Source organism: Balaenoptera ricei, chromosome 17 (assembly GCF_028023285.1).
Source record: "Balaenoptera ricei isolate mBalRic1 chromosome 17, mBalRic1.hap2, whole genome shotgun sequence".
Taxonomy (NCBI): Eukaryota; Metazoa; Chordata; class Mammalia; order Artiodactyla; family Balaenopteridae; genus Balaenoptera; species Balaenoptera ricei.
The window spans coordinates 61,148,474-61,167,036 of NC_082655.1; positions in this window are offsets into that span (position 1 = coordinate 61,148,474).

The window sequence follows — 18,563 nt, forward strand, 5'->3', positions numbered from 1 at the left end:
GAGAAAACGATAGAGGAACTGCAACAGAAGGACATTTTGAATAAGAAAATGCTTCAAGGCTCACCTTTATTCCTCTTTTTTTCTGCTTTCTGTATCTTGTGGTCTATTCTGTGATCCATTTTTTTGTTTGTTTGGTTAGCACACTTTGGTAAGTACATTTTTCTCAGTAGTTAATATATATTCTTATATAATGCATTTCTGCTTATAATTTCCTGAGAGTTGAAAGATATCATTATTTTCAGCTTGACAGTTATTCTCTCCATAATTTATAGATGTCATCCCCACCATCTTCAGGCCTAAGAGTTGCAGATGGAACTTCTATGCTGATGAAATTATTTTTTCTTGAACAGGTAATTTTCATTTTATTTTGAAAGCTTGTGAGATTTTTTCTTGGTTTTGTGGTTTGAGAATTTTACTACTAAATGCCTAAGAGTGTGTTTTCTCATCAAAACCTATGCAGTTTGTTAAGATTATTCAGTCTGAAGTTGAGTACTTTCTTTAGAGTAATTGTTTTTCATTGCTTCCCTCTTTAAATTGATCTTCCAGAACACTAAGGATCTTAATGATGGTCATTTCTTTCAATTTCTTATTAACATTTTTAACTTGAAAATACTTTTTTAAGTTCCACAAAGATTTTGTTTTTTCCTTATGGGTACTAAACTTAAATCTCTTAAATACTAGTGTCACTTTTGTTATTTAGGTTTACATTTGCCTCTTCTAGTAGGTCTCCTTTTTATGGAACTGCCCTAAGTTTTATTTGTTCTTCCTCTCTCTAGCTTATGGGCCTCTTTTTTTTTTTTTTTTTGAGTTCTTATTTTTCTCATTGGTTCATTGATGTCTGATCTAGCTGTTAGGGAACACTAAGTAAAATCTCTGTCAAGGATGGGGGAACCAAGATGACCTACACTATTGTGTACTGGGATATGATAGCAGACAGGTCATTTGCCCCCTCTTCAGACACCAGGAAGAATCTTCTGGTCTTCTTTTAGATTAAAAGACTGAGATCATCTATTCTGACCCTCCTTGATTCCCTGGACAGTGAAGAGAACAGTTAGGATGTCCTATATCAGCCTTTCTTTGGCAAATCCAATGGTGTACATTGGTCAAAGTCTCACCAAAATTTACCTCAAGAAGATCCTTGCCACTGGGTTCCCTTTAATTAGTTTCCAAAGATTCAGAGATTTCAGAGCAGAGAAAATCAGAAATTATTTTCTCTATTTTACTCTTTATGACTCAGATACCTGTCTGTTTCAGTGCCTGCTTGGTTTACAACAGGGAAATAGCTTGTAGTTGAAATAGTAGAAGGAGAATAAAGATGCTTTCAGATGTCTTCTTAGAATCTCCATCACTGGAGCCAACCACCTGTCATAATAACTTCAAAAACTCTTCATGTCCCATGGTACAAATGCAAGTAGCATTTGAGGAAAACCCTGAAAATTCATTTATCTTAGTGTTTCTGCCTTCCTGGCTTCAAATTTTGGTTCCCTCCTTTTGGGATCTATTGCCCTTAGGTGTAAGTCTATAATATATCCCTCACAGGATTGTTATAAGAATTAATTAATGCAAGAAAAATTCTCACATCAGTACCTGCCATAAAATATGTGCTCAAAATGTTATTATCATTATTATTCTATTCACCCAAAATATGAATGTATTTATTACACACTTGAAAGGCATTGAATAAGCACAAATATTGGACAACATTCTTTCTGTGTTTCCTGTACAAGCATATATATATATATATATATATATCTATATATAGATATATAGATATATAGATATATAGATATATAGATATATATAGATATATATAGATATATATATATAGATATATATTGATATATATTGATATATACACAAAATAAAAATTATTGAAAGTGCAGCAATGCATGGAGTTAGCAAAAAAATGTATCATATTCCAGCAGTTGTCACAATTACATGACTTCAAAGCCATCTTCATAACCACCATAACTGAAAGAAAATAGCTATTGTGTGACTTGCCTATAGACAGTAATATGCTATAAAAGTATAATAGTGGAGCTGAATGTTGTAAAGAGTCATAGATTTTTTGTGAGAAGACACAAGTAAGTATGGTTGGATATCACTGTTGCTTCACATACACACACACACACACACACACATGCATGCATGCACATACATACCCCATCAGTAATGCCCAGAATTGTAATGGGTAGGGGATTGGTAGTAAAACCATTCCCTTAGGACCATGGTTACATTAGCAGTGAAATCCTGATTTGAATTTTTAAGTACAGCCTTCAAATCTATTAACTTTCATCTCTAATATCAATTTTTTAAAGAAGACAAGAAAAGATCAGCTGAGTGTAAAAAAGGTCAAATGAAGAATTATCTTAAAATGACATTTTTATGATTATAGCCATGTTTAATAACTTCAAATGAAGAATTATCCTCCATTTGATGTTTTTAAGACCAAGGCAGTGTAAAAACATCATTTTAAAATGACGTTTTTACAATCAAAGCAATCTGTAAAAATGTCAGGTGAACAACTCAATGAATTAAATGTATCTAAGGATATAAAAATAGGTTAAAATGTCCAGTGGAGCATTTCACTGACATTTGATTTTTTTTTCATAAAATATTAATCATAAAAATGCAGTACTTAGCATGTTACTATCTTTAATTTTGTTACTTGTCTTGTCTGTAGAAATGATGAATAATTTTCTGCATACAGGTCTTTTGTCTCCTTAGGTAGGTTTCTTCCTAAGTATTTTATTCTTTTTGTTGCAATGGTAAATAAGAGTGTTTTCTTAATTTCACTTTCAGATTTTTCATCATTAGTGTATAGGAATGCAAGAGATTTGAGAGAATTATTGATTTAAGGCGCCTAACCAAATTTCTGTCCAAAGAGTCAGTGACCACTAAGCTACTTTTCTTTAGTGGGCCTCATGTGGTGAAGAATAAAGACTTTAAATAATTAGTATAGTAAAATCTTATTAGTCAGAAAAGTTAAAAAAAAAAAAAAAAAAAAAAAACCAGCAGCAACAACCACAATTACAACAAGATAAATAACAACACAAAACCCTTGGGAGGAATCTAAGTTACAGAATAGGAACATTATATGATCTAAATACCTATACAAGAATGAATTACAAACCATGTAAATAAACATAAAAGTGTGACCAATACACATTAAGAAAATCAAGTAAAAATATTCCTAAGAAAGCACAGATGTTGAATTTACTCTACAAAGGCTTTATATCAGTTATTATAAATATGTTTAAGAACTATGTTTAAGTATAATACTGGCACAGTGTTTAAGAATCCTCCTGCCAATGCAGGGGACATGGGTTCAAGCCCTGGTCTGGGAAGATCCCACATACTGTGGAGTAACTAAGCCCATGCACCACAACTACTGAGCTTGTGCTCTAGAGCCTGTGAGCCACAACTACTGAAGCCCGCACACCACAACAACTGAAGCCCTCTCACCTAGAGTCCGTGCTCCACAAAAAGAGAAGCCACTGCAATGAGAAGCCCACGCACTGCAATGAAGAGTAGCCTCCAGTTGCTGCAACTAAAGAAAGCCTGTGCAAAGCAATGAAGACCTAATGCAGCCATAAATAAATAAATAAATAAATTTATATTAAAAATATATAATATTAGAACAATATTTCAGCAAATCTAGAATATCCAATAAAGATACAGAAATTATATTTTTAAAGAACCTAACACAAATTCAGATGTTGAAATGTAACCACATTGAAAAATTCACTAGACTGTCTAACAGAAGATTTGAGCTAGCAGAAGGAAGAATCTTCAAACTTGAAGAAAGGACTCTTGAGATTATCCAACATGAAAAACAATAAGTAAAAACATGCAGAAATATTAACAGATTCTCAGAGATCTGTGGGGCACCATCAAGAATGCCAATGTATATGTAATATCAATCCTAGAAATAGAGGGAAAGGGGAAGAAAGAATATATGAAGAAATAGTGACCAAAACTTTCCCATATTTGATGTGAAATGTTAGTACACACATCCAAGAAGCTCAACAAATTACAAGTAGAATAAACACAGAGCTTTGTACCTAGACACATTATAATCAAAATCTTTAATAATGGATAGAATAATAATGCAGGAGATCAACAATTAAATAGAAGATTTGAACAACACTGTAAACTAAGTAATCCAAACAAACATCTGTAGAACACTCTACCCAACAGCAGGAGGATATACATTTTTTCTGAAGTACACAGGACCATTTTCTAGTAGAGATCATTTACTAGATATGCTAGCCCATAAAAAGACACAATCAATATAATATGATGGAAATCATCCAAAATATGTTCTCTGATTACAATGGAATTAAATTAGAAAACAATAATAGAAGTAAATTTGGGAAATTCCCAAAAATGTCCAAAATAGAAAATGCATTCATTTTTGACAAATAGGCCAAAGAATAAATCACAAGGGAAATTAGTAAATACTTTGTGATGAATGAAGGAAAAATGCAACATATCAAAACAAATGGTATACTGTGAAAGCAATTATCAGCAGGACGTTTCTACATGTAAATACCTAAATCAGAAAAAGAAAAAAAAAGGAAATATCTCAAATCAGTAATTTAACCTTCCACCTGAGGAACTTAGAAAAAGAGAAGATAAACACAAAGGAAACAAGAGGAATGCAATAAGTAAAAAATATTAGAGTGGAAATAAATGAAACAGATTTAAAAAGCAATAGAGAATATATTTAAAATACAAAAATTAATTATTCAAAAGAATAAACAAAATTTTTAAAAGCTTCAGCTAGACTGACCAAAAAAGGAGAGAATATTCAAATTACTTAAATCAAGAATGTAAGAGGAAACATCACTACTATTCTTACAGAAATGAAAAAGATTACAGGAGATACTCTGAAAAGTTGTATGTCAAAATATTAGATAACCTAGATAAAATTAACATTTCTACAGAAGTAAACCACAGACACTGATTTAAGAAGAAATATAATCTTAGAGCCTTGTAACACTGGAGAGATTGAATTAGTAATCAATACTAATACCTCAGAGAAATTATGGGTTCAGTTCTAGACTGCTGCAATAAAGTATCACAATAAAGCAAGTCACATGGATTTCTTGGTTTCCTAGTGCATATAAAAGTTATGTTTACACTATACTGTAGTTTACTAACTGTGCAATAGCATGTGGCTTATAAAACTATGTCTATATCTTAATTTTAAAATATTTTATTGCTAAAAAATGCAAATTTTCATTTGAGCCTTTGAGTCCTGATCTTTTTGCAATAGGAAGATCAAAGATCCCTGCTCACAAATAACCCTAACAAATATAATAGTAATGAAAAAGTTTAAGATATTATGAGAATTACAAAGATGTGACACAGAGACACAAAGCGAGTGAATGTTGTTGGAAAATGCTGCCTATAGACTTGCTCAATGCAGGGTTACCAGAAACCTTCAACTTACCAAAAACGCAGTATCTGCAAAACACAATAAAACAAAGTATGCCTGTATTTCCTACAGTGAAAAGACCAGCCTTGATAATTTCATTGGTGATTCCTATAGAACACTTAAAGAAGAATTAATACTAAATCTCAATAATCTCAATCTCTTTATTTTTTAAAATAAAAAAGAATGGAACAAATCTCAAATCATTCTATAAAGCTGGTATTGTACTAATAGCAATACCAGAAAAGATTTCACTACAGGTTTTAAACATTTTGAAAGACTAATAAAGAAATATTATGAAATATTTTTTGCCATATAAATTTTATATACTTAAGTAAAATGAATAAGTTTTTTAAAGACACAAAGTGTGAGAGATCATTCAAGAGTAAATTAATAAGCCAAATGGCCTCGTATCTATTAAATAAATACATTGGGTCTGTAGAAAACCAAAACAAAACAAAACTTCCCACAAAAATTCTCTGGCCCAGATGACTTTATTGGTGAATTCTACAAATAATATCAGTTATAAACAACCTCTTCCATAATATGAAGAGTAGAAAATATTTCCTAACTCATTCTATAAGCCAGAGTTACAATGATACCAAAACCAAATACACTGCGAAAAAGAAAATACAGAATGATATGCTTTGTGAAAATAGATACAAAGCTTCTAACAAAATTTACTAAATTCAATCCAGCAATGTATGAAAATGATGATACACCATGACCAAATAAAGTATATCTCAGTAATGCAAGGTTGATTTAACATTCAAAAATCAGCTTAATATAATCTACCATATTCATAAATAAAAAAGAAAAATTATCATCTTTCATAATATATGCAGAAAAAAACATTTGTTAAATTCCAACGTTCATTCTTCAAAAATACTATGAGTAGATGGTGCTTCCTCAACCTAATAAAGGGCATCTATAAAAAAAACCCTAGATAACATTAAGATATTTTAATAGACTCTTCACCAAGAAGATAACCAAATGGCAAATAGCACATGAAAATATGCTCAACATTTTTAGTCATCAGAAAAATTCAAATTAAAACTGCAATGAAATACCAGGGCACATCTATTTGAGTGACTAATGTTGAAAAGACTGACCAAGCCAAACATTGGCAAGGATATGAAAGAACTGGGACTCTCATATACTACTACTGGGATTGTAAAATGGTTCAAACATATTGGAAAAGTGTTTACCCATTTTTTAAAAACTTGAATGTGTATCTATCATATGATTCAACCAGCTCAGTCTTAGATGTTACCTAATATAAATGAAATTATGTGCCAATACAAACTTGTAAACAAATGTTCATAGCAGCTTTATTTGTAATCAGTTGAAACTGGAAATAACAGAAAATGTCCCACTAACAGGTAATATAGGCACAAATGTGGTTTATCTGTACAATGGAACACTAATGCACAATAAAAGGAATGAACCGTTGACATACACAATGTGTATGGATTCTCAAATAATTATGTTGAATGAGAGAAGCCAGGTACACATTTTACCATTCCATTTATACTTAACCATATAGAAAATACAAATTAATTTATATCAGAAAGCAGAGCAGTGGTTGTCTGGAGCTGGAGTGCAGGATTTCAGGGAAAAGTAAAAGGGAGGGATTACTAAGAGACACATGGAATCTTTGGGGGATAAGGGCTGTACTCATCTTAATTGTGGTGATGTTTCAGGAATGTGTACTTATTTTAAAACATGTCTAAATTTTACATATAGGGCTTCCCTGGTGGCGCAGTGGTTAAGAATCCGCCTGCCAATGCAGGGGACACGGGTTCAAGCCCTGGTCCCGGAAGATCCCATATGCCGCGGAGCAACTAAGCCCGTGTGCCACAACTGCTGAGCCTGTGTTCTAGAGCCCGCGAGTCACAACTTCAGAGCCTGCGTGCCACAACTACTGAAGCCCACGCGCCTGGAGCCTGTGCTCCGCAACAAGAGAAGCCACCACAATTAGAAGTCTGCGCACCACAACGAAGAGTAGCCCCCACTCGCCGCAACTAGAGAAAGCCTGCGCGCAGCAACGAAGACCCAATGCAGCCAAAGATGAATAAAATAAATAAATTTATTTAAAAAAGTTTTTACATTTAATATATGTGCAGTTTATTGTCTATCAACTACACCTCAAGGAAAACATTAAAATAACATGTGCTTTGATCTCACTAAAGGCTGTTCTCATGGCAATTATGCCAGATATTTGAGTAGACCAAAATCAACCAAATGCAATGGCATGGTGAAAGTTTTCTCCTGAGAAAACATGAGTTTGAAAGATGAAAAGTTTTTGGAGAGGGGTAAAGTTCTGTGAGGCTGATAATTACTTAAACATATATTAAAGTTTTAAAAGTGTGGGATTTTGAATTTTTTTTCTAATAACAAAGACATGGGTTTGTCATGATAACTACCTGTGGATAGTTATTCTATATTTACAAAAGGGAATCAAGTTTGTGGCTTTTAAGTACTGTCTATGTAAAAAGTAAACTACTTTTTTTTAACTTTAGTTTTGTCCTCTGAAATTTTCAGAACCTACCAGTTTGCTGAATTTTTGGTATAAATCATAATATTGGAGGTTTTGCATGTGTGGCTATGCGTACAAAAGGTATGAGTATATTTATATTACTCCTGAATACTGTATCATTATGTTTTGAATTCCCTTTCCCTGGAAGACCAGAAGATATTGCATATTCCAAGTCAAGAAATAAAGCCATAAGAGATTGATTCCAGGAGGGTTCTCAGCTGAAGAAAGAACACCTAAAATTGCACTCTTCATTGTAATGGAAGTACATTAAACATAAACTCTGATGAGAGTTAAAACAGCAAGATTGCCCTTACACTGTATAATCTCTACACAAAAGGCCAATTATCACTTTGTTCAAAAGAGATAATGAAGCATAATATAAGTAGTAGTTTAAGCAATTATCCAGTAGAACAGTTAATCATCACCCTCAGTTCATAGCCTTTTGTTTCTCACGAATACACGTCAGATTGTAATTAAAGGCACTCACACTGTTCAGGGCAGAGCGAGCATCCTGGGTTGAAATGTTGGAACCAAGCTGAAAAACACAACGCAGACAAGTTTAGACACAGCTTTTTGACTCTGTCTGCCTGGTATGGGGTCTTGCTTGACAAATTGGCTGTATAAGGGTGAAACCACACTGAAGTAAATTATTTATAGAAGAGAATAATTTATGCCTGTAGAAAAGTTATACTTATAAAATTTACAGATTTTCCAAACATTAACTTTCTGTGTGAATTATCTGTCAGATATAAATTTGTTCTAAATCAGATTTATAGGAAATGAAAGTTTTTAAGTGCTCCGGCTTTTTAAAATTGATAAAGATTTCAGAAATCTAAAAAAAAATCTGTATCTGTACATTTTCTTTTTCACTTCTAATAAAAAATACTATAGAGCTATCATTTTGCTGTTACAGTAGCAAAACATGCTTAGATATAGCATGTTGTATATTATGGGGACAGAAATACAATAATCACACACAAAAAATAGAATTATACTTCTGATGAAATTGACTCTTTAAAACTATATTTTTAATAGGCAATTTGGAGTTATAAATATTGAAAATGAAAATGTTCTGTATAAAATGCAATCTGTCATAGCATCATAATGCAAAGAACGGTCTAATTTTCATTCTTGAAGATAATACAATTTCATCATTACTTATGGTTTTATTTATGATAATGTCCTTGACCTCAACTCAAACTTCCCTACCTAACTCTGGACCTATACATCCAGTAGTCTACTAGAGCAATACCTCTCAAACAATAATGTGAATAAAAATCACTGGAGCTCTTTCTAAAAATGCAGAACCTGACTCAGTTGTTCTGGAATGTGGTCTGAGATTCCATTTTTCTAAAACACCCCCAGGTTATTCGGTTGTTTTTGGATCATACCTTGGTCCACGGTCCTAGATAATCCCCACTTAAATTTCTGACAGGTATTTTAAACTCAAAAGGTAGATATCTGAATGAAACTTTTAGCCTTAACCCTAACTTTGTTCCTCTTTGGAGTTCTTTGTCAAGTTTATTTGATCCACTATTCATTGGTGACAAGGCTAAAACCTATGAGTCATGTGAGATTTCTTCCTATTTCTCACCTGTTATATGCAACTTATCACCAAGCTCTGATTCAATCTCACTAACATTTCTTGACCATTTATTATCCTTTCCAGTTCCACTGCAATATCCTAATTCAAGCCACCATAATTTCTCATGTATTAGTACTGCAGCCTTCCAATTGATATACCTTCAGTTTCATGATCTAATCCATCCTTTACTTGAAGCCAAAGTGATCTTCTTAAATGCAATTCTGATTTCATCAGTCCTGTTCTTAGAATTCATCCATGTCTTTAGTATGGTCTCCAGGACACCACATTACCACTTTATTTTCATGTCAAACTACTTCCCACCATCTAATTTCCACACTCTGGATGCACCAGAATTCTTTAAGTTTCTGGATCGCTCTTAATTCTTTCTTCAGCCAATTTTACATTCCTTTACCCTCCCCCCACTCTGTTATGCTCCTTCCAACTCAATAAGTCCAAGGTGAATCTTGTAATAAAACTCATCCTAATTTATGCTTATGAATTTTTCTATTCCATTTTGTGACAATGTCTCTATAAGGAGGTATACTAGACTTTTCTATAACCACATTCTTCAGTTTAATTGAGAATATGTTCCTTTAGGTTCTGCACTCAAAATGTTTATGAAAACTACATTTTTCTCTCATTATTTTATATAGAGCTTTATTCACATATAAATTACATAACATACAATTCAGACATTTAAAGTTCACAATTCAATGATTTTTCTTATATTCACAGAGTTGTGTAACCATCACCACAATCAATTGTAGAACATTTTCTTTACACCAAAATAAAATCTTATACACAGCATCAGTCACTTCTGAATTCCTCCCAACTGCCTCCATATATATGCATATACAAACACATATGTATATATATTTATAAAGTATACTATATATAAAATATGCATGTTTGTGTATATATATATATATATATATATATATATATATATATATATATATGTATATATTCCACAAAGAGGAATACAATATACTCCTTACAAAATATTTTATACATTTGGTGTCCAAGGTTACCATGTGTCAAAAGCATAGATAGAAACTGAACTTACACCCTGACACCCTTGCCAATTAAAGAGAAGCACTAATTAGAATTTCAGCACTCGATTATAGAATAATTTGGAAATGGAAAGTAATTTTAATCTGAAAAATTAATTTAAATTCTTTGTATATTTTAATGAATATAAAATGCAATATAGTTGAGCCCCTTTTTTCTTAATTATTGTATTAGTCAGCGTTCTCTAGAGAAACAGAACCAATAAGATATATATATATATATATATATATATATATATATATATATATATATATATATTATTTATTTATTATAAGGAATTGGCATATGTGATTATGGAGGCTGGGAAGTCCAAGATCTTCATTGTGGGCCATTACTGTGGGTCTCTGCAATAGAGACCCAGAAGAGCTGATGGTGCACTTCCTGTCCAAATGTTGGCTGGTGGAGACCCAGGAGATCCTGATAGTCCAGGTTAATTCCCAAGGCAGTCTGCTGGAGAAATTCCTCTTGCTCATGGAGACTGGTCACTTTGTTCTATTCAGACTTTCAACTGATTAGATAAGGACAATTCCTTTTATAGAGAGCAATCTGCTTTATTCAAAGTGCACATATTTAAATGCTAATCTCATTCAAAAACACCCTCCAAGTTGACATACAAACTTAACCATCCTAATTATGTAGGACACAGGGTCAAGTTTTTCTTCCTTGCCAGCATCAAATTAAGGAACAAATCAATCCTCCATTAATATAGATCCTAAAGGAGAAGAACGAACACTCAACAGTCATGCACAGAAAACAGGACATCATGTTGAATTCTTCCCCTTTGTCCTAAAAATGTAGTTAAGGTCCTAAATTGAGGAAAATAGACATCAAAGAAGGCAATCATCAGATGAGGCAAACCACTTCCCCACAAGGCTTGCAGAGAGCCATTAGTGAAAGAGAAGTCAGTCTATTATAGGGTATTTTATTCCAGGTGAGAATTGTTCACTCCCTGAATCCAAGTGAGTAGAGACCCCGGAGTTAGTCTTAAATAGCGGAGTTTGTAAAAAGGAGACAAGACGCTCCACCCCCATCTGAGATGTAATACTATCAAATCCCCTCTTGTACCTCCAGCACAACAGAGTATATGAGAAGGAATTTCTCTGGAGATTGTTCTGGGAACAATCTTCATTGTTCCTTCATTAGGTACTGGGAACCTAAATCATTAGCATGAGTTTATTTTTAGTCCTACTTCTCAAAGATAGAAGATAAAAGGCATATTTAACATTTTTTTCTGAGGTGTGAGGAAATTCCTAAATATGCATTGGAGCTTGTCTCTGGCAGCTGAAGATAAGAAATCTACAGAGTAGCCAATCCCAGTAGGGCCTAAAGAGACTGTGTTGCAATATACCTGGGAACATGATGTGAGTTATTCCTTTTTCAGTCTACAAATTTGCAGCCCCACAAGTAAGCAGAAGAGAACCACATGGGTTCTAGTGGTTACACAATTTCAAAAGTGTAGACTAGAAAGAAGGCAGGATTAATGTAGTTCTGCAAATGGCTGCTGAGTCAAGTGAGAGGCATGGAACACCTAGAAAGGGTTGGGGTCATTTACTCCTAGCAGGGTGAAGGCAGTAGATATTGTCTCTTAAGTTTCTTTTGTGCAAGCTGGAGAGTGCTGAATACAGTCTATCAAACACACACATGTACTAGGGAAGAACAAATCTGACTCCATAATGGATCTGTTTCTTTTACTTTAACATTTGTATTCTATTGCATTTGCTACAAGTTAAGAATGTCTCCTATAGCCTAAAATATACAAGATAACCCATTCTCAAGGTTCTGATCTTTAAATGTATAATACTTTTCTATTCATATAGAGATAAAAAGTTGCAGAACAGAGAATAACATTTGTCTTGTTGGAGGTTTACAGGAACATCGTGACCTGACCTACAGAACAATGGATTCTGACACCAAGAAGTTTGCAACAACCAACCACACCCCTTCCACTTTTAATATAAAAGAAGCCTGAATTCTAACTCGGGTAAGATGGTTCTTTGGGACACTAGTCCAATATCTTCTCAGTCTGCTGGCTTTCTGAATAAAGTCACTATTCCCTGCCCCAACAAATCTTCTCCAGATTTACTAGCCTGTTGTGCAGTGAGCAGTAGGACTTGGTAACACACACACACACACACACACACACAAGTTACTTGGAACCACCAAATTAGCAGAGACCCACAGACTCAAGAAAAGGAAAATAGACTGAACCAGAACCAGAACAAGGTCAATAATCCATCCTACCAGTGACACACAGGCATTCAGATAAGGCTACCCATGCTTGTTTTATTCTTTTTTCTTATCCTTAACCCTTGAAGAAAATGCACGTGGAAAAAAAGTGAGGGGTCGGGGGAGAGGTCTTAGAACCAGAACACGCCAGTCCTCCTCTAATTCAAGCAATAGTAGTTCAGAGGGGGGCAATTTTGAATTGAGTTTAACTGATGAAACTTTAAAGCAAACTAGAGTTAATTTCAACTAATGAAATGAGACTGTGTTAGTCACTTAACCATTGTGAAAACTTTGTAATCACACCCAGATCCAGAGGAAATATGGGATCCAGTATAGTTGAAAGTAGAGATTGTAGTAAAGTGGCAAAGAAAAGTGATACTGTCTATCATGTTATAATACTCGTAATTTAGTTGACAAGACAGGTGACACAAAAATTATGTATAACTTAGAAGATACTTCTGAAAATTATCAGGCAGAATAAAAAGGAATGTGAATAGGATATACAACAAGATTTTCCATGCTTATAATACACAAAGCCCAATGAAAAACTCCAGAAACCTACCAAATTCAAATCACAGAATCATCTTAGGGTTTCCTTTTGCTCAAAGAGCTGCACCAGCTGCTACACCTGCTCTGTAGGATGAGAGCAGTGGTTCTCAGTGGCCAGATGTGTGGGTTGGGAGAAAGTTGTGTTCTCTAGGGGATACTTAGTAACGTCTGGAGACATTAATGGTTCTCACAATTGGCCAGACATTGGGGGAGGAGTGCTACTCACATAAAATAGGTAGAATCTCCAGATGCACCTAAATATCCTCCAAGGCACAGGACAGCCCCTCACAAAAAAGAATGATCTGACTCAATGTCAATAGTGCCAAGGTGCAAAAATTCTGGTTTAAAGCAACAATTTACAAACTTACCCAGATCCATAACAGTGATACACCAGCAATACAGGTCCAGGAGCAATACGAGTTAGGTATGCTTGGGGAATAATTTCGTTGCAATCTCAAAATAGATATTCTAATTAGAATAAAATTGTTGATATGTTGTGTCTGAACTCTAATAACCAAAATAAATCATTGTATCTCTTTCCTGAAGATGTTGACAAGATCTTTGATAAATTAATTTAATTCAGTTAGGTTTATAATAGCACTAGAGAATGACTAACAACACAAAAATTGGTCTGATCATTCTGACCTAAGTTTTTACTTAATTCTTTATGAGTCTAATATTTTTTTAAGTTTTTACTTATTAGAAATATTTATAAAAATATTTTTGAAAACTGTTTATGTACTAGGCACTAAGCAAGGTTTCAGGTAAACAAAAACAAACAAAACATGGCCCCTAATTTCAAATGATTTATAGACCAATGGAATTGAAAAATAAGGATTATTTGAAAAAAATAAACTACAAAAAACAGGATTAATTTAGCTTTCGCTTTTAATGACCTGTTTTGTTGAAAAAGAATACATGCCTTAGGTGAAACTAGATTGTAGCTATAAGTACTAGACAAAAAATTTATTTTATTTTGAATGGGAACATTAAAAAATTTTGTAGGAAAGTAGAAACACATTTAAAAGTCCATATTTTTACATTAATAATTCTATAACTTCCATAAAATATAATTAATATAATCAAGTTTACAAATAGGAATAAATTCAACTTTAAATATCTTGACTGCACTTATTGTCACATTTTAATATGAAATATATTACTGTGTAATGAAAACCAGTGATAAAATGACATTAAACTTTTTTTTTCTCTGAAGGCTATTTTCTTATAATATACTTTGTAATTTGGAGGGGTTGTCTTTAGAGATCTACATTAAAAATAAACCTAGATAGTTTTGGAAACTGGGTATTAAAAAGCAAACAAATAAACAGATATTCTAGGTAAATGTTGACTCAAATAACTGAATTAAACTTGACATTGAAGCAATGAGAATAATATTCCTATTCTTCAATTTTAATGCCATTAGTAGTTAACTTGCTGTTTTCTGGTATATCTATATATCACAATTTCTTCAAAAAGTGGATTTTTTCTTCAGTTATTAGCAAGACTGTAACACTTCATTTAAATGTTACAAGAAAATGATATCAGAAATACTGTAATAGACTTTTGATTATATATACTGGGTTTAAAAGTACATCATCTTACATATCTGAATTTATTCTGAGATTTAAAGATATCTCCTGTGTTTAAACATTGTGCAATGCATAGCTGTGGACCTATAAACTACATAGTCTGTTACTTAAGTGATGATTCATTTTTTCAGAAGGAAAATTAGTTAGAAAGTTAATACTTCAGAATATTTCATTTACCAAATTCGTGGCTTCCATTTATTCACTTTCAATGTATATATTAATAATTTCAAGTCATTATGAAGAACTTTACTCTTCAATTTTTTATAGTGTGTTTTAGATTTCTATCATAATCCATGAGAAATTTCTTAATTATACAATTGTAGACAGAATTGAGGAAGCTAGGGATGGCCTGCTTGGAAATGTTGTGTCTGCTCTAATGGCAAATGAGGGTTAATAGGAAAATCTGAAATGAATGTATGAAAACCTATCTTAAGTGTCAAATCTTTATGAATTATGTACATAATATTGTTTATTTTTTTCAATTAGTCTAAAATGTTTTCTTCATATGTCTTTGATGTTTTTGTATAGATTCATATTCTGTATTTGTTTGTAAATATATAAATGCTTTGTAATGCTTCCTTTACAGATATTTTAACTCTCCATATAAGTGTGTATGTGTTTGTCCAGTTAGACTACATCTCTGTGTGTATCTATATTATATATACATGTATATTTATATATTTAGATACTCTGGGGACTGTATCTCCAAATGGGTAGCATAAGACATTCAGGAAATACAGATGTGTCATGCATTTTGACAAAAAATGAGATACTTTTCCTTTTATGTATAAGAATATTATATTACAGATGACAACCTTTCTGAGAATTCAGTGTTTCTAAAATGTGGTGGAAATAAAAAGGAGCATAGGCAGCTATTTTCAATCTAAAAGTGAAAATAATCAGGAAAAAGCAGTCAAGGCTGTTCAGGTTTACAGTGGTCTTTTAGTAGCTACGTACCAGCAATTAATTTCATCCACAGCCTAAGAAGCATTTTATAATTAATTTCTCAGCATTTGCCACATACAAGCCATTACTTTAAAGTGCTATGTCATTAACAAAATCCCATTTTTTTTCATAAAGAATAGGCATACTGATCTACATTTTTCCATGCTGCCAAGGCAGAATGGACTCGAGGGATATTATCTTATTCAGAAAGAACCTTTCAAGGTTGAATAAAAGAAATGGTGCAGGGTCCCTGGGAGAGGGAAGTGATCATCATTTTCACCTTCAACTCCTCTTTGATGTGGCAGAGTCAATTTTTAATCAGCAGCCATCAGACTGGGCTTCATTTCGCCTTACAAAGTCCTATTACTCTGCCACTTTCTGGAAGGAGGTGATAAGGACAATGCTCTTCTTTTTCTCTTCATAGAGCCCTGCATATGATGAGTCCCTTTGGAGAGGCTTGATAAAAAAATAAAATAAAATAAAAAAGAGTGAGTATGTAGGGATAAAGGTCACCTCCCTGTCAGAATTAACTCTTCAAGACAACAAACTTTGATTTTCCTGTGTTTGTTTTTAAGAACTCTCCTATTGTCTTTGGAGGCAATAGCAGTAATAAGCTGAAGTGGGAGAAAGAGGCTAAATGCACACAGCTTTTCATGAGAATATTTAGGCTTATTAGTCTTCCCCAGATAAACACCACAGTGCATACGATGCTAATAAACATTATAGGTATTAGTGACATGTAGTAAAAGCATACAATTAAAATCTACTTATTTGAGCAGTACAACTCAAAGAAATCATTTATCATCAGAGTGCACATAAGTGCCACACAGGCACAGTAAGAGAAAATCGCTTCTTTGCATTCAGCTAAATTGAAAAATGGAAAGAAAAAAAACACTATTTTTCCCCTCTGGAAGTGTTTTTTATGTTAAGTAAACCTAAATTATTTTTTAAACTATGCAGTCATGCAGAAAAACCTCTGTAATCTCTTAGTATCATTTATTGTAGTTAGCAGTCTTAATTGCCTCACTGAAATGGATCAGAGTTCTGGGAATTACTCAATAAAATAATGTTACTACTCTCCAGCCTTCCCATCCTTTGATATAATCTCATTAAAAATATCAGGCCTCTAGGTGAGGGAATACATATGGATAGTAAATGCATGTTAAGCAGGCACACCCAAACTGATGACCTAGTTATTACAGAGCAGAGCAGCAGAAGATGAATTTTAATTTTGAAGTGCAGCAATTTCTTTCTTGGTTAACACCATAATTATTAACATATTTTTGGAATGAATCTGCTTGTTACCCTTGAAAAAGATAATAACAATGAACCAACCAAAATACTGAAATGACATTTTTTGGAATAAAATAAACTCTTATTTTCCAGAAGACCACACAAGTGAAAAAACACACGTAGTTTCATTAACTATAATTACTGAAAGGAGATGGGAAAAGATGTATGCCAAATCCCTTTTTGTGTGTGTGTTCTCAAAATGTAGCTGGGTTGAAAAAATGTAAACCCTAGAGGAAATACACTCCTCACCCAGCCAAATAAAGGGGGAAGGAGTGGAGGGGAGAGTCATGCTGAGTCCACCATATGAAATAATTAGATTTTTATAGAATTGGATTTCCTGTTATAAATTGGAAAGTGCAGTTCCACAAAGGCTAAGAGTGTAGAGAACATAAAACCTATCCTGGGCTATGCAGTCCAATGTGTTGCAGTAACAAACCAATCTCTTTATGGTAGTGAATAATGAGGCAGAGAGAAATAGCATTGTAGGGACAAAGATTTTTGTTGTTGTTGTTTAGCTTTTAAAATAAAATTTCAATATTTGATTTCTAATAATTCATAATTTCAAAGGTCCTTAAAGCACAGGCATCCTCACAGTGCTTTTGGATAAAATGGATTCTTTATATAATAAATACTGCTGAGTACACAGTGTTAAAATGGTAGAGTGATGTTATGACTTTGCAACAAGTTGTGGAGTGAAGGCTTATCTCCTTTTTGATTATATAAGAAACTCTATTTTGATTATTCATTTTTTTTTTTGTTCCTGCTTCCATATCCTCACTCCAGCTTTTATTTTGCTCTACTGAAATTTGCTTAGGGAAAAAGTGTTGGAAGTAATATATGGCAAGGTTTTTTTAATTTAACACATTGGCCAAGAGTTGATTGGCTAGTAGAAAAAAGTTCAAGAAATTCACCCTACAATATGCAGGTTACTGTGTTCCAAAATAATGCTGATTGGTAAAATGAGAAAATCACTACCATTTGCTTACAACTTAGAAAAATAAGAGAATTGCTTTTTATATATCACAGTATTTCCAAGAGATGAAGAGCAATTATTACAGCTGTGCCAGTCATTTCTATTCTTAGCAGAGACCAAATTCTTTAAAAAGGTAGACTTTACCAAGATGAAAATAAACAAATAAAAGGCATTCATAGTCAAAGGCACGAAGGTAAGACTAGCAAGGAGAGGGAGTGGGAAGGGAAGGTTCCATTAGGACACATTTCTTTCAAGCCTTCATTTTAATGCACATGCATGCAAAAGGGGGAGGAGGATCAAGTAGAAATTACCTTCTCTCAGAACACCTATGTATCCCCACCTTTGACCCT